Below are 18,600 nucleotides of genomic sequence, written 5' to 3'. Positions count from 1 at the left end.
GTGGCAAAGAGAGCACACAGCAAAGCTGTCCATATAGCTCCCCTCAGGCTCCGCCCCCCCCAGTCATTCGACCGACGGTTAGGAGAAAAAGGAGAACCATAGGGTGCAGTGATGACTGTAGTTATTGAAAATTAAATTTGAACCTGACTTAAATATTAGGGCGGGCCGTGGACTGAATACACCTGTAAGAGAAAGTAATTTATCAGGTAAGCATAAATTCTGTTTTCTCTTACTTGGTGTATTCAGTCCACGGATTCATCCTTACTTGTGGGATACCAATACCAAAGCAATAGCACACGGATGAAGGGAGGAAACAAGTCAGGTAACCTAAACGGAAGGCACCACTGCTTGCAAAACCTTTCTCCCAAAAATAGCCTCCGAAGAAGCAAAAGTATCGAATTTGTCAAATTTGGCGAATGTATGCAGTGAAGACCAAGTAGCTGCCTTACAAATCTGTTCAACAGAAGCCTCATTCTTGAAAGCCCATGTGGAAGCCACAGCTCTGGTGGAATGAGCTGTAATTCGTTCAGGAGGCTGCTTACCAGCAGTCTCATAAGCCAATCGGATGATGCTTTTCAGCCATAATGAAAGAGAGGTAGCAGTCGCTTTCTGACCTCTCCTCTTACCAGAATACACAACAAACAAGGATGATGTTTGTCTGAAATCTTTAGTTGCTTTTAAATAGAACTTTAAAGCACGAACCACATCAATATTGTGCAACAGTCGTTCCGTCTTAGAAACTGGATTAGGGCACAGAGAAGGAACAATGATTTCCTGGTTAATATTCTTATTAGAAACCACCTTTGGAAAGAAACCAGGTTTAGTACGCAAAACAACCTTATCTGCATGGAACACCAGATAGGGTGAATCACACTGTAAAGCAGATAATTCTGAAACTCTTCAAGCAGAAGAAATAGCTACTAAAAACAAAACTTTCCAAGATAATAACTTGATATCTATGGAATGCAAAGGTTCAAACGGAACCCCTTGAAGAACTGAAAGAACTAAATTTAGACTCCATGGAGGAGCCACAGGTCTGTAGACAGGCTTGATTCTAACTAAGGCCTGTGCAAACGCCTGAACGTCTGGTACAGCTGCCAGACGCTTGTGTAACAGAACAGACAGAGCAGATATCTGTCCCTTTAAGGAACTAGCTGACAGACCTTTCTCCAAACCTTCTTGGAGAAAAGACAATATCCTTGGAATCCAAACTTTACTCCACGAGTAACCCTTGGATTCACACCAACAAAGATATTTCCGCCATATCTTATGGTAAATTTTCCTGGTGACAGGCTTTCTGGCCTGTATCAGAGTATCTATAACTGATTCAGAGAACCCCCGCTTAGCTAGGATTAAGCGTTCAATCTCCAAGCAGTCAGTTGCAGAGAAACTAGATTTGGATGCTTGAAAGGACCTTGGATTAGAAGATCCTGTCTCAATGGCAGTTTCCATGGTGGGACCGATGACATGCCCACTATGTCTGCATACCAAGTCCTGCGTGGCCACGCAGGCGCTATCAAAATTACTGAAGCCTTCTCCTGTTTGATTCTGGCTATTAGCCGAGGGAGAAGAGGAAACGGTGGAAAGACATAAGCTAGACTGAATGACCAAGGCGCTATTAATGCATCTATCAATGCCGCCTTGGGATCCCTGGATCTGGAACCGTAAAGGGGAAGTTTGGTGTTCTGACAGGACACCATCAGATCCAACTCTGGAATGCCACAAAGCTGAGTTAGCTGAGCAAAAACCTCCGGGTGGAGTTCCCACTCCCCCGGATGGAAAGTCAGACGACTTAGAAAATCCGCCTCCCAGTTGTCTACTCCTGGGATGTGAATTGCAGATAGATGGCAGGAGTGATCCTTCGCCCATTTGATAATCTTCGATACTTCCTTCATCGCTAGGGAACTCTTTGTTCCCCCCTGATGATTGATGTACGCTACAGTCGTGATGTTGTCCGACTGAAATCTGATGAATTTGGCCTCTGCTAGTTGAGGCCACGCCTGAAGCGTACTGAATATCGCTCTCAGCTCCAAAATGTTTATCAGGAGAAGAGATTCTTCCCGAGACCATAGTCCCTGAGCCTTCAGGGAGTTCCAGACCGCACCCCAGCCTACCAGACTGGCATCGGACGTGACAATGATCCACTCCGGTCTGCAGAAACTCATTCCCTGAGACAGGTGATCTTGAGACAACCACCAGAGAAGAGAGTCTCTGGTTTTTTGGTCCATTTGAATTTGAGGAGATAAATCTGCGTAATCTCCATTCCACTGTTTGAGCATGCACAGATGCAGTGGTCTGAGATGGAGTCTATTAATGTTCCCAGAAAGGGAACCCTTGTGAGCGGGGACAGAGAACTCTTTTCTACGTTCACCTTCCACCTGTGAGACCTTAGAAAGGCCAGAACGATGTCCGTATGAGCCTTGGCTCTGTGAAAGGACGACGCCTGTATTAATATGTTGTCTAGGTAAGGTGCTACTGCAATGCCCCGCGGTCTTAGTACCGCCAGAAGTGACCCTAGCACCTTTGTGAAAATTCTGGGAGCGGTGGCCAACCCGAAAGGAAGGGCCACGAACTGGTAATGTTTGTCCAGAAAGGCAAACCTTAGGAACTGATGGTGATCTTTGTGGATAGGTATATGTAGGTACGCATCCTTTAGATCCACGGTAGTCATATATTGACCTTCCTGCATCATCGGCAAGATTGTCCGAATGGTTTCCATCTTGAAAGACGGAACTCTGAGGAATTTGTTTAGAATTTTTAGATCCAGGATTGGCCTGAAAGTTCCTTCCTTTTTGGGAACTACGAACAGGTTTGAGTAAAAGCCTAGTCCTTGTTCTGCAATTGGAACTGGGTGTATCACTCCCATTTTTAGTAGATCTACTACACAGCGTAAGAACGCCTGTTTCTTTGTTTGGTCTGAAGACAAACAAGGAATGTGGAACCTTCCCCTTGGGGGAGAGTCCTTGAATTCTAGAAGATACCCCTTAGCAACTATTTCTAATGCCCAGGGATCCGGAACATCTCTTGCCCAAGCCTGAGCAAAGAGAGAAAGTCTGCCCCCTACCAGATCCGATCCCGGATCGGGGGCTACCCCTTCATGCTGTCTTGGTAGCAGGAGCAGGCTTCTTGGCCTGTTTACCCTTATTCCAGCCCTGCAAGGGTTTCCAGGTTGCTTTGGGCTGGGAAGCGTTATCTTGCTTTGCGGCAGCAGAGGTTGCAGCAGGTCCGCTCCTGAAGTTGTGAAAGGAGCGAAAATTTGCCTTGTTTTTGGCCTTAAACGGCCTATCTTGTGGAAGGGCATGGCCCTTGCCTCCAGTGATATCTGAAATAATTTCTTTCAGCTCTGGGCCGAAAAGGGTTTTCCCCTTGAAGGGAATATTTAACAGTTTTGTTTTGGACGACACATCCGCCGACCACGATTTGAGCCAAAGCGCTCGTCTTGCCATGATGGCAAAACCTGAGTTTTTCGCCGCTAGTTTAGTTAATTGGAGAGCGGCATCAGTGATAAAAGAATTAGCCAGCTTTAAAGCGTGAATTCTATCCATGACCTCATCGTATGAAGTCTCCCTCTGGAGCGACTCCTCCAGGGCCTCGAACCAAAAAGCCGCTGCAGTAGTTACCGGGATAATGCAGGCAATTGGTTGAAGCATAAAACCTTGCTGAACAAAAATTTTCTTCAGCAATCCTTCCAATTTTTTATCCATAGGATCTTTGAAAGCACAACTGTCCTCTATTGGTATAGTTGTACGCTTAGCCAGTGTTTAAACAGCCCCCTCTACCTTAGGGACCGTCTGCCACGCGTCCCGCCTAGGGTCGTTTATGGGGAACATTTTCTTAAAGATAGGAGGGGGAACAAAGGGTACCCCTGGTCTCTCCCACTCCTTAGTCACAATATCCGCCACCCTCTTTGGGATCGGAAATGTATACCGGGACCTCTAAATATCTGTCCATTTTACACAATTTTTCAGGGACCACCATGGGGTTACAATCATCCAGGGTAGCTAAAACCTCCTTAAGCAGGACGCGGAGTTGTTCCAGCTTAAATTTAAACGCTAAGGAATCTGACTCTGACTGCTGAGAAACTTTTCCTGTGTCAGAAATTTCACACTCAGACAGCCCTTTCCTCACTGCTACCTCTGAGTTTTGTGAGGGTACTACAGATAAATTATCCAAAGCTTCAGATTGCTCATCCTCTGTATTTAAAACTGAGCTATCGCGCTTTCTTGGAAAAACTGGCAGTTTGGATAAAAATGCTGCAAGGGAATTATCCATTACTGCTGCTAATTGCTGTAAAGTAATAGGGGCCAATGCGCTAGAGATACTAGGCATCGCTTGCCCGGGCGTAACTGGTGTAGACACGTGGGGGGAGGAAGGAGGACTATCCTCATTACCCTCCGTTAAGGAATCATCTTGGGCAGCATTTTTAATTGTCACTGGATGATCTTTAAAATGCTTAGATGTTTTTGCACACTTTAAACATAAATGCAATGGGGGTACTGCCATGGCTTTTGAGCATAAAGAACAAGGTCTATCTGAAGGCTCAGACATGTTTGACAGACTCAGACAACAATAAAATATTGAAAAAAAAACATAATTTATGCTTACCTGATAAATTTATTTCTCTTGTAGTGTATCCAGTCCACGGATCATCCATTACTTGTGGGATATTCTCCTTCCCAACAGGAAGTTGCAAGAGGATCACCCACAGCAGAGCTGCTATATAGCTCCTCCCCTAACTGTCATATCCAGTCATTCGACCGAAAACAAACAGAGAAAGGAGAAACCATAGGGTTCAGCGGTGACTGTAGTTTAATTAAAATTTAGACCTGCCTTAAAAAGGACAGGGCGGGCCGTGGACTGGATACACTACAAGAGAAATAAATTTATCAGTTAAGCATAAATTATGTTTTCTCTTGTTAAGTGTATCCAGTCCACGGATCATCCATTACTTGTGGGATACCAATACCAAAGCTAAAGTACACGGATGATGGGAGGGACAAGGCAGGATTAAGCGGAAGGAACCACTGCCTGAAGAACCTTTATCCCAAACACAGCCTCCGAAGAAGCAAAAGTATCAAATTTGTAAAATTTAGAAAAAACAGAATTTATGTTTACCTGATAAATTACTTTCTCCAACGGTGTGTCCGGTCCACGGCGTCATCCTTACTTGTGGGATATTCTCTTCCCCAACAGGAAATGGCAAAGAGCCCAGCAAAGCTGGTCACATGATCCCTCCTAGGCTCCGCCTATCCCAGTCATTCGACCGACGTACAGGAGGAAATATGCATAGGAGAAACCATATGATACCGTGGTGACTGTAGTTAGAAAAAATAATTCAAAAGACCTGATTAAAAAAACCAGGGCGGGCCGTGGACCGGACACACCGTTGGAGAAAGTAATTTATCAGGTAAACATAAATTCTGTTTTCTCCAACATAGGTGTGTCCGGTCCACGGCGTCATCCTTACTTGTGGGAACCAATACCAAAGCTTTAGGACACGGATGAAGGGAGGGAGCAAATCAGGTCACCTAAATGGAAGGCACCACGGCTTGCAAAACCTTTCTCCCAAAAATAGCCTCCGAAGAAGCAAAAGTATCAAATTTGTAAAATTTGGCAAAAGTGTGCAGTGAAGACCAAGTCGCTGCCTTACATATCTGATCAACAGAAGCCTCGTTCTTGAAGGCCCATGTGGAAGCCACAGCCCTAGTGGAATGAGCTGTGATTCTTTCAGGAGGCTGCCGTCCGGCAGTCTCATAAGCCAATCGGATAATGCTTTTAAGCCAAAAAGAAAGAGGTAGAAGTTGCTTTTTGACCTCTCCTTTTACCAGAATAAACAACAAACAAAGAAGATGTTTGTCTGAAATCTTTAGTGGCCTCTAAATAGAATTTTAGAGCACGGACTACGTCCAAATTGTGTAACAAACGTTCCTTCTTTGAAACTGGATTCGGACACAAAGAAGGTACAACTATCTCCTGGTTAATATTTTTGTTGGAAACAACTTTCGGAAGAAAACCAGGCTTAGTACGCAAAACCACCCTATCTACGGAATGTAAGGGTTCAAACGGAACCCCTTGAAGAACTGAAAGAATTAGATTAAGACTCCAGGGAGGAGTCAAAGGTCTGTAAACAGGCTTGATTCTAACCAGAGCCTGAACAAACGCTTGAACGTCTGGCACAGCTGCCAGCCTTTTGTGAAGTAAAACAGATAACGCAGAGATCTGTCCCTTCAGAGAACTTGCAGATAATCCTTTCTCCAAACCTTCTTGTAGAAAGGATAGAATCTTAGGAATTTTTATCTTGTTCCATGGGAATCCTTTAGATTCACACCAACAGATATATTTTTTCCATATCTTATGGTAAATTTTTCTAGTTACAGGCTTTCTAGCCTGAATCAGAGTATCTATTACAGAATCTGAAAACCCACGCTTTGATAAAATCCAAGCAGTCAGTTGGAGGGAAACCAGATTCGGATGTTCGAATGGACCTTGAACAAGAAGGTCCTGTCTCAAAGGTAGCTTCCATGGTGGAGCCGATGACATATTCACCAGGTCTGCATACCAAGTCCTGCGTGGCCACGCAGGAGCTATCAAGATCACCGAAGCCCTCTCCTGATTGATTCTGGCTACCAGCCTGGGAATGAGAGGAAACGGTGGGAATACATAAGCTAGGTTGAAGGTCAAAGGTGCTACTAGTGCATCTACTAGAGTCGCCTTGGGATCCCTGGATCTGGACCCGTAACAAGGAACCTTGAAGTTCTGACGAGAGGCCATCAGATCCATGTCTGGAATGCCCCATAATCGAGTTATTTGGGCAAAGATTTCCGGATGGAGTTCCCACTCCCCCGGATGGAATGTCTGACGACTCAGAAAATCTGCTTCCCAATTTTCCACTCCTGGGATGTGGATTGCAGACAAGTGGCAGGAGTGATCCTCCGCCCATTGAATTATCTTGGTCACATCCTCCATCGCCAGGGAACTCCTTGTTCCCCCCTGATGGTTGATATATGCAACTGTCGTCATGTTGTCTGATTGAAACCTTATGAATTTGGCCTTTGCTAGATGAGGCCAAGCTTTGAGAGCATTGAATATCACTCTCAGTTCCAGAATGTTTATCGGGAGAAGAGATTCTTCCCGAGACCATAGACCCTGAGCTTTCAGGGGTTCCCAGACCGCGCCCCAGCCCACCAGACTGGCGTCGGTCGTGACAATGACCCACTCTGGTCTGCGGAAGCTCATTCCCTGTGACAGGTTGTCCAGGATCAGCCACCAACGGAGTGAATCTCTGGTCCTTTGATCTACTTGAATCGTCGGAGACAAGTCTGTATAATCCCCATTCCACTGTCTGAGCATGCACAGTTGTAATGGTCTTAGATGAATTTGTGCAAAAGGAACTATGTCCATTGCTGCAACCATCAATCCTATTACTTCCATGCACTGCGCTATGGAAGGACGAAGAACAGAATGAAGTACTTGACAAGAGCTTAGAAGTTTTGATTTTCTGACCTCTGTCAGAAAAATCCTCATTTCTAAAGAGTCTATTATTGTTCCCAAGAAGTGAACTCTTGTTGACGGGGAAAGAGAACTTTTTTCTATGTTCACTTTCCATCCGTGAGATCTGAGAAAGGCTAGGACGATGTCCGTATGAGCCTTTGCTTTTGACAGAGACGACGCTTGAATCAGGATGTCGTCCAAGTACGGTACTACTGCAATGCCCCTTGGTCTTAGAACCGCTAGAAGGGACCCTAGCACCTTTGTGAAAATTCTCGGAACAGTGGCTAATCCGAATGGAAGTGCCACAAACTGGTAATGCTTGTCCAGAAAAGCGAACCTTAGGAACTGATGATGTTCCTTGTGGATAGGAATATGTAGGTACGCATCCTTTAAATCCACCGTGGTCATAAATTGACCTTCCTGGATGGTAGGAAGGATCGTTCGAATGGTTTCCATTTTGAACGATGGAACCCTGAGAAATTTGTTTAGGATCTTGAGATCTAAAATTGGTCTGAATGTTCCCTCTTTTTTGGGAACTATGAACAGGTTGGAGTAAAACCCCATCCCTTGTTCTCCTATTGGAACTGGATGAATTACTCCCATCTTTAACAGGTCTTCTACACAATGTAAGAATGCCTGTCTTTTTATTTGGTTTGAAGATAATTGAGACCTGTGGAACCTTCCCCTTGGGTGTAGTTCCTTGAATTCCAGGAGATAACCTTGAGAAACTATTTCTAGTGCCCAAGGATCCTGAACATCTCTTGCCCAGGCCTGAGCAAAGAGAGAAAGTCTGCCCCCCACCAGATCCGGTCCCGGATCGGGGGCCATCCCTTCATGCTGTTTTGGTAGCAGTGGCAGGCTTCTTGGCCTGCTTACCCTTGTTCCAGCCTTGCATCGGTCTCCAGGCTGGTTTGGGTTGAGAAGTATTACCCTCTTGCTTAGAGGATGTAGAAGTAGAGGCTGGTCCGTTTCTGCGAAAGGGACGGAAATTAGGCTTATTTTTAGCCTTAAAAGACCTATCCTGAGGAAGGGCGTGGCCCTTTCCCCCGGTGATGTCTGAAATAATCTCTTTCAAATCAGGACCAAACAGTGTTTTACCCTTGAAAGGGATGTTAAGCAATTTTGTCTTGGAAGACACATCCGCTGACCAAGACTTTAGCCAAAGCGCTCTGCGCGCCACGATAGCAAACCCTGAATTTTTCGCCGCTAATCTAGCTAATTGCAAAGCGGCATCTAGAATAAAAGAGTTAGCCAATTTAAGTGCTTGAACTCTGTCCATAACCTCCTCATACGAAGATTCTTTATTGAGCGACTTTTCTAGTTCTTCGAACCAGAAACACGCTGCCGTAGTGACAGGAACAATGCATGAAATTGGTTGTAGAAGGTAACCTTGCTGAACAAACATCTTTTTAAGCAAACCCTCTAGTTTTTTATCCATAGGATCTTTGAAAGCACAACTATCTTCTATGGGAATAGTAGTGCGTTTGTTTAGAGTAGAGACCGCCCCCTCGACCTTAGGGACTGTCTGCCATAAGTCCTTTCTGGGGTCGACTATAGGAAATAATTTCTTAAATATAGGGGGAGGAACAAAAGGTATGCCGGGCCTTTCCCACTCCTTATTTACTATGTCCGCCACCCGCTTGGGTATAGGAAAAGCATCGGGGGGCACCGGAACCTCTAGGAACTTGTCCATCTTACATAATTTCTCTGGAATGACCAAATTGTCAAAATCATCCAGAGTAGATAATACCTCCTTAAGCAGTGCGCGGAGATGTTCTAATTTAAATTTAAATGTTACAACATCAGGTTCAGCTTGTTGAGAAATTTTTCCTGAATCTGAAATTTCTCCCTCAGACAAAACCTCCCTCCTGGCCCCTTCAGATTGGTGTGAGGGTATGTCAGAAACGTTATCATCAGCGTCCTCTTGCTCTTCAGTGTTTAAAACAGAGCAATCGCGCTTTCTCTGATAAGTAGGCATTTTAGATAAAATATTAGCAATAGAATTATCCATAACAGCCGTTAATTGTTGCATGGTAATAAGTATTGGCGCACTAGATGTACTAGGGGCCTCTTGTGTGGGCAAAACTGGTGTAGACACAGAAGGGGATGATGCAGTACCATGCTTAATCCCCTCATTTGAAGAATCATCTTGGGCAATATTATTATCTGTGGCATCATTGTCCCTACTTTGTTTGGACACTATGTCACAATTATCACATATATTTAAATGGGGAGACACATTGGCTTTCATACATATAGAACATCGCTTATCTGATGGTTCAGACATGTTAAACAGGCTTAAACTTGTCAACAAAGCACAAAAAACGTTTTAAAATAAAACCGTTACTCTCACTTTAAATTTTAAACAGAACACACTTTATTACTGAATATGCGAAAAAGCATGAAGGAATTGTTCAAAATTCACCACAGTGTCTTAAAGCCTTAAAAGTATTGCACACCAAATTTGAAAGCTTTAACCCTTAAAATAACGGAACCGGAGCCGTTTTTACATTTAACCCCTATACAGTCCCAGGTATCTGCTTTGCTGAGACCCAACCAAGCCCAGAGGGGAATACGATACCAAATGACGCCTTCTATAAGCTTTTTCAGTGGTTCTTAGCTCCTCACACATGCATCTGCATGCCTTGCTTTCCAAAAACAACTGCGCATTAGTGGCGCGAAAATGAGGCTCTGCCTATGACTAGAGAAGGCCCCCATCTGAAAAAGGTGTCCATACATTGCCTGCCGTTTTTTTAACAACAATCCCCAAGATTATAATAACTATAAAGAGTTATAATCTGCCAAATATGCTTAGCAAAGTAATCGTTTTAGCCCAGAAAAATGTCTACCAGTTTTTTAAGCCCTTATAAAGCCCTTTATTCTTTTACTTAATCTAAGAAAATGGCTTACCGGTCCCCATAGGGAAAATGACAGCCTTCCAGCATTACAAAGTCTTGTTAGAAATGTGGCCAGTCATACCTCAGGCAGAAAAGTCTGCCAACTGCTTCCCCCAACTGAAGTTACTTCATCTCAACAGTCCTGTGTGGAAACAGCAATCGATTTTAGTAACGTTTGCTAAAATCATCTTCCTCTTACAAACAGAAATCTTCATCTCTTTTCTGTTTCAGAGTAAATAGTACATACCAGCACTATTTTAAAATAACAAACACTTGATTGAAGAATAAAAACTACATTTAAACACCAAAAAACTCTTAACCATCTCCGTGGAGATGTTGCCGGTGCAACGGCAAAGAGAATGACTGGGGTAGGCGGAGCCTAGGAGGGATCATGTGATCAGCTTTGCTGGGCTCTTTGCCATTTCCTGTTGGGGAAGAGAATATCCCACAAGTAAGGATGACGCCGTGGACCGGACACACCTATGTTGGAGAAAGTGTGAAGCGAAGACCAAGTCGCAGCCTTGCAAATCTGTTCAACAGAGGCCTCATTTTTGAAGGCCCAGGTGGAAGCCACAGCTCTAATAGAATAAGCTGTAATCCTTTCAGGGGGCTGCTGTCCAGCAGTCTCATAGGCTAGGCGTATTACGCTCCGAAGCCAAAAGGAAAGAGGTTGCCAAAGCTTTTTGACCTCTCCTCTGTCCAGAGTAAACGACAAACAGGGAAGATGTTTGACGAAAATCCTTAGTAGCTTGTAAGTAAAACTTCAAGGCACGGACTACGTCCAGATTATGTAAAAGACGTTCCTTCTTTGAAGAAGGATTAGGACACAATGATGGAACAACAATCTCTTGATTGATATTCTTGTTAGAAACCACCTTAGGTAAAAACCCAGGTTTGGTACGCAGAACTACCTTATCTGCATGAAAAATCAGATAAGGAGAATCACATTGTAAGGCAGATAGCTCAGAGACTCTCCGAGCCGAGGAAATAGCCATCAACAACAGAACTTTCCAAGATAAAAGTTTAATATCAATGGAATGAAGGGGTTCAAACGGAACTCCTTGAAGAACCAAGTTTAAGCTCCACGGGGCAGCAACAGGTTTAAACACAGGCTTAATTCTAACCAAAGCCTGGCAAAACGCCTGGACGTCTGGAACCTCTGCCAGAAGCTTGTGCAAAAGAATAGACAGAGCAGAAATCTGTCCCTTTAAGGAACAAGCTGATAATCCTTTGTCCAAGCCCTCTTGGAGAATGGACAATATTCTAAGAATCCTAACCTTACTCCATAAGTAATTCTTGGATTCACACCAATAAAGATATTTACTCCATATCTTGTGGTAGATTTTCCTGGTAACGGGCTTTCGTGCCTGTATTAAAGTATCAATGACTGACTCGGAGAAGCCACGCGTTGATAGAATCAAGCATTCAATCTCCATGCAGTCAGTCTCAGAGAAATTAGATTTGGATGATTGAAAGGACCTTGTATCAGAAGGTCCTGTCTTAGAGGCAGAGTCCATGGTGGAAAGGATGACATGCCCACTAGGTCTGCATACCAAGTCCTGCGTGGCCACGCAGGTGCTATCAGAATCACCGATGCTCCCTCCTGTTTGATTTTGGCAATCATTCGAGGGAGCAGAGGAAACGGTGGAAACACATAAGCCAGGCTGAAGAACCAAGGCGCTGCTAGAGGATCTATCAGCGTCGCTTCTGGGTCCCTGGACCTTGATCCGTAACAAGGAAGCTTGGCGTTCTGGCGAGACGCCATGAGATCCAACTCTGGTTTGCCCCAACGATGAATCAACTGAGCAAACACCTCCGGATGGAGTTCCCACTCCCCCGGATGGAAAGTCTGACGACTTAGAAAATACGCCTCCCAGTTCTCCACGCCTGGGATATGGATTGCTGACAGGTGGCAAGAGTGGTACTCTGCCCAGCGAATTATTTTTGAGACTTCTAACATCGCTAGGGAACTCCTGGTTCCCCCTTGATGGTTGAAGTAAGCCACAGTCGTGATGTTGTCCGACTGAAATCTGATGAACCTCAGTGTTGCTAACTGAGGCCAAGCCAGAAGAGCATTGAATATCGCTCTTAACTCCAAAATATTTATTGGAAGGAGTTTCTCCTCCTGTGTCCACGATCCCTGTGCCTTCAGGGAATTCCAGACTGCACCCCAACCTAAAAGGCTGGCATCTGTTGTTACAACTGTCCAATCTGGCCTGCGAAAGGTCATACCCTTGGACAGGTGTACCCGAAACAACCACCAGAGAAGAGAATCTCTGCTCTCTTGATCCAGATTTAGCAGAGGGGACAAATCTGTGTAATCCCCATTCCACTGACTCAGCATGCATAATTGCAGCGGTCTGAGATGAAGGCGCGCAAATGGCACTATGTCCATTGCCGCTACCATTAAGCCAATTACCTCCATACACTGAGCTACCGAAGGGCGCGGAATGGAGTGAAGAACACGGCAAGCATTTAGAAGTTTAGATAACCTGGACTCCGTCAGGTAAATTTTCATTTCTACAGAATCTATAAGAGTCCCTAAGAAGGAGACTCTTGTGAGTGGGTATAGAGAACTCTTTTCCTCGTTCACTTTCCACCCGTGCGACCTCAGAAATGCCAGAACTATCTCTGTATGAGACTTGGCAACTTGAAAGCTTGACGCCTGTATCAGGATGTTGTCTAGATACGGAGCCACCGCTATGCCTCGAGGTCTTAGAACCGCCAGAAGTGAGCCCAGAACCTTTGTAAAGATTCTCGGGGCTGTAGCCAACCCGAAGGGAAGAGCTACAAATTGGTAATGCCTGTCTAGAAAGGCAAACCTTAGAAACCGATGATTATCTTTGTGAATCGGTATGTGAAGGTAGGCATCCTTTAAGTCCACTGTGGTCATGTACTGACCTTCTTGGATCATGGGTAGGATGGTCCGAATAGTTTCCATTTTGAAAGATGGAACTCTGAGGAATTTGTTTAAGATCTTTAGATCCAAAATTGGTCTGAAGGTTCCCTCTTTTTTGGGAACCACAAACAGATTTGAATAAAAACCCTGTCCTTGTTCCGTCCGCGGAACTGGATGGATCACTCCCATAACTAGGAGGTCTTGCACACAGCGTAGGAATGCCTCTTTCTTTATCTGATTTGCAGATAGCCTTGAAAGATGAAATCTCCCTTGTGGAGGGGAAGCTTTGAAGTCCAGAAGATATCCCTGAGATATGATCTCCAACGCCCAGGGATCCTGAACATCTCTTGCCCACGCCTGGGCGAAGAGAGAAAGTCTGCCCCCTACTACATCCGTCGCCGGATAGGGGGCCGTTCCTTCATGCTGTCTTAGAGGCAGCAGCAGGCTTTCTGGCCTGCTTGCCTTTGTTCCAGGACTGGTTAGGTTTCCAGGCCTGCTTAGATTGAGCAAAAGTTCCCTCTTGTTTTGAAGCGGAGGAAGTTGATGCTGCACCTGCCTTGAAATTTCGAAAGGCACGAAAATTAGACTGTTTGGCCTTTGCTTTGGCCCTGTCCTGAGGAAGGGTATGACCCTTACCTCCAGTAATGTCAGCAATAATTTCCTTCAAACCAGGCCCGAATAAGGTCTGCCCCTTGAAAGGAATGTTGAGTAATTTAGACTTCGAAGTCACGTCAGCTGACCAGGATTTAAGCCATAGCGCCCTACGCGCTTGGATGGCGAATCCGGAATTCTTAGCCGTTAGTTTAGTCAAATGAACAATGGCATCAGAAACAAATGAGTTAGATAGCTTAAGTGTTCTAAGCTTGTCAATAATTTCAGTCAATGGAGCTGTATGGATGGCCTCTTCCAGGGCCTCAAACCAGAATGCCGCTGCAGCCGTGACAGGCGCAATGCATGCAAGGGGCTGTAAAATAAAACCTTGTTGAATAAACATTTTCTTAAGGTAACCCTCCAATTTTTTATCCATTGGATCTGAAAAAGCACAACTGTCCTCAACCGGGATAGTGGTACGCTTTGCTAAAGTAGAAACTGCTCCCTCCACCTTAGGGACCGTCTGCCATAAGTCCCGTGTAGTGGCGTCTATTGAAAACATTTTTCTAAATATAGGAGGTGGGGAAAAAGGCACACCCGGTCTATCCCACTCCTTGCTAATAATTTCTGTAAGCCTTTTAGGTATAGGAAAAACATCAGTACACACCGGCACCGCATAGTATTTATCCAGCCTACACAATTTCTCTGGTACTGCAACTGTGTTACAGTCATTCAGAGCAGCTAATACCTCCCCAAGCAACACACGGAGGTTCTCAAGCTTTAATTTAAAATTAGAAATCTCTGAATCAGGTTTCCCCGAATCAGAGATGTCACCCACAGAGTGAAGCTCTCCGTCCTCATGATCTGCATATTGTGACGCAGTATCAGACATGGCCCTTACAGCATCTGCGCGCTCTGTATTTCTCCTAATCCCAGAGCAATCGCGCTTGCCTCTTAATTCAGGCAACCTGGATAATACCTCTGACAGGGTATTATTCATGATTGCAGCCATGTCCTGCAAGGTAATCGCTATGGACGTCCCTGATGTAATTGGCGCCATATTAGCGTGCATCCCCTGAGTGGGAGGCGAAGGGTCTGACACGTGGGGAGAGTTAGTCGGCATAACTTCCCCCTCGTCAGAATCTTCTGGTGATATTTCTTTTATAGTTAAAGACTGATCTTTACTGTTTAAGGTGAAATCAATACATTTAGTACACATTCTCCTATGGGGCTCCACCATGGCTTTCAAACATAATGAACAAGTAGTTTCCTCTGTGTCAGACATGTTTAAACAGACTAGCAATGAGACTAGCAAGCATGGAAAACACTTTAAACAAGTTTACAAGCAATATAAAAAACGTTACTGCACCTTTAAGAAACACAAATTTTGTCAAAATTTGAAATAACAGTGAAAAAAGGCAGTTACACTAACGAAATTTTTACAGTGTATGTAACAAGTTAGCAGAGCATTGCACCCACTTGCAAATGGATGATTAACCCCTTAATACCAAAAACGGAATAATAAATGACAAAAACGTTTTTTCAAACAGTCACAACAACTGCCACAGCTCTACTGTGGCTTTTTACCTCCCTCAAAAACGACTTTGAAGCCTTTTGAGCCCTTCAGAGATGTCCTGTATCATGCAGAGGGAAGCTGAATGTCTCTGTCAGTATTTTTAGCTGCACAGAAAAGCACTAAAACAGGCCCTTCCCACTCATATTGCAACAGTGGAAAGCCTAAGGAAACTGTTACTAGGCAAAATTCAAGCCAGCCATGTGGAAAAAAATTAGGCCCCAATAAGCATTATCACCAAATACATATAAAAACGATTAAACATGCCAGCAAACGTTTTATATTAAATTTTTATAAGAGTATGTATCTCTATTAATAAGCCTGATACCAGTCGCTATCACTGCATTTAAGGCTTTACTTACATTAGTTCGGTATCAGCAGCATTTTCTAGCAAATTCCATCCCTAGAAAAATATTAACTGCACATACCTTATTGCAGGAAAACCTGCACGCCATTCCCTCTCTGAAGTTACCTCACTCCTCAGAATATGTGAGAACAGCCATGGATCTTAGTTACTTCTGCTAAGATCATAGAAAACGCAGGCAGATTCTTCTTCTAAATACTGCCTGAGATAAACAGTACACTCCGGCACCATTTAAAAATAAACTTTTGATTGAAGAATAAACTAAGTATAAAACACCACACTCCTCTTACGACCTCCATCTTTGTTGAGGCTTGCAAGAGAATGACTGGATATGACAGTTAGGGGAGGAGCTATATAGCAGCTCTGCTGTGGGTGATCCTCTTGCAACTTCCTGTTGGGAAGGAGAATATCCCACAAGTAATGGATGATCCGTGGACTGGATACACTTAACAAGAGAAATACTTTTTGAAAAAACTTTACTGTCTCTTTAAATAATAAAAAGGCACACACTTTTTTACCAAATCATCAAAAAACATCCGATCGTAATGAAATTTTCACCACATGATCCTAATGCCTTGAAAATGATTGCACACAAGTTTTCAAATCGTTTAACCCCTTAATGCCCAAACCAGAGCAAAATGAAGTAAATACCCGGTTTAACCCACTACAGTACTATGCCACAGTCTTTGCTGTGGCTTTACCTTCCTTTAGGGTTATTTGCAGGTGTAAATTAAGCCTCCCTGAAGTCCTCCTGTACTCTAAAGGCTCTGCACATGAAGCTGCGTGGAGCTGTGCTGCAAATCAACTGTGCAATTGAGGCGCGAAAATGAGGCCCCCTCCTTCCTTACTCCAGAGTTATGGGGCCTTTCTGAGTCAGATTAGCTGTCTTGTAAAATGGCAGGCGTAAAAAAGTCCCCAAAAAGTGTTTCCAACGTTTAAAAACGCTTAATAAATATAAGAATACCTTAATAAAGTAATCGATTTAGTCCATCACAGTGTCTGTCAGTATTAAAGCCCTTAACTAAAGCCATCATTCTATACTGTGTCTCAGAAAATGGCTTACCTTCCCTCATGGGATATCTGTCAGTCTTCTAGCACTACCAGGTCTTGTTAGAAAAAATGACTGAACATACCTTAAGCAGTATAAGCCTGCAAACTGTTCCCCCCATCTGAAGTTCTCCTGTAATTAACAGTCCTGTGTGGGAACAGCAATGGATTTTAGTTACAACATGCTAAAATCTTTTTCCTCTCAGCAGAAATCTTCATCACTTTCTGCCTCAGAGTAAATAGTACAAACCGGCACTATTTTAAAATAAACTCTTGATTGAAGAAATAAAAACTACAAATCTAACACCACATACTCTTTACCCTCCCGTGGAGATACTACTTGTTAGAGCGGCAAAGAGAATGACTGGGGGGGCGGAGCCTGAGGGGAGCTATATGGACAGCTTTGCTGTGTGCTCTCTTTGCCACTTCCTGTAGGGATTGAGAATATCCCACAAGTAAGGATGAATCCGTGGACTGAATACACCAAGTAAGAGAAATACAATACCTGGCCACCAGGAGGAGGCAAAGACACCCCAGCCAAAGGCTTAAATATCCCTCCCACTTCCTTATTACCCCAGTCATTCTGCCGAGGGAAGAAGGAAAAGTAGGATAAACATTAGCATAAATATATACATTGCTATAAAGGGTGCCAGAAGAATAAAATAGGGGACCGCCCATAGACAAAAACAAAAAAAAAGTGCAGGGGCCGTGGACTCTCCCTATCCGGAAGGAAAGGAATTTATCTGGTAAGCATAAATTATGTTTTCCTTCCTAAGATAGGGAGAGTCCATGGCTTCATTACTTACTGCTGGGAAAGCTATACCCAAGCTCCAGAGGACACTGAATGAATAACGGGAGGGAACAGAAAAAAAGAGAGGCAGACTCTATTCTGAGGGCACCACAGCCTGCAAAACTTTTCTCCTGAAAGCTGCTTCAGCCGAAGCAAAAACATCAAACTTGTAAAATTTTGAAAAAGTATGCAAGGAGGACCAGGTAGCCACCTTACAATTCTGATCCATAGAGGCCTTGTTCTTAAAGGCCCAAGAGGAAGCCACTGCTCTAGTGGAATGAGCCGTTACCCTCTCGAATATCCCGCTGTGTCGTAAGCTAAGCGAATGACACATTAACCAAAAAGATAGGGAAGACGAAGTAGCCTTCTGCCCCTTACGCTTCCCCGAATAGACAACAAACAAGGAGGAAGATTGTCTAAACTCCATAGTAGCCTGAAGATAAAACTTCATGGTGCGAACCACATCCAAATCGTGAAGTAAGTGTTCCTTCGATGGAGGATTAGGACCCAAGAAAAGAACCACAATCTCCTGATTGATGTTGCGATCTGACACAATCTTAGAAAGAAAACCAAATTTAGTACGTAAAACTGCCCTATCTGCATGAAAAATCAGATATGGGGGCTCACATTGCAAAGCAGAGCTCTCAGAAACTGTGCGCGCAGAGGCACTAGCCAATAAAAAGAGAACCTTCCAAGATAACAATTTAATGTCAACGGAATGCAGAGGCTCAAACGGAACCGGTTGCAAAACCCGAAGAACAAGATTTAGGCTCCAAAGAAGGGCCCCAGATCTAAACAGGTCTGATCCTAATCAGAGCCTTAAAGGACTGCACGTCTGGAAGCTCAGCCAGTCTCTTGTGCAATAAAACCGACAGGGCCAAAATCTGTCCCCTCAGGGAACTAGCAGAAAGGCCCTTCTCCAGCCCATCCTGGAGAAAAGATAAGATC

General features: G+C 44.1%; 1 protein-coding gene across 1 annotated transcript in view; it reads right to left on the bottom strand.

The window, feature by feature from the left end:
• NSD1 (nuclear receptor binding SET domain protein 1) overlaps positions 1-18,600 on the bottom strand; it is a 679,701-nt gene that overhangs the window by 478,704 nt on the left and 182,397 nt on the right.

This window comes from Bombina bombina, chromosome 6 (genome assembly GCF_027579735.1).
Source record: "Bombina bombina isolate aBomBom1 chromosome 6, aBomBom1.pri, whole genome shotgun sequence".
Classification (NCBI taxonomy): Eukaryota; Metazoa; Chordata; class Amphibia; order Anura; family Bombinatoridae; genus Bombina; species Bombina bombina.
Note: the sequence above shows the minus strand (reverse complement) of the source record. Positions and strands in the feature narration are given on the sequence as shown.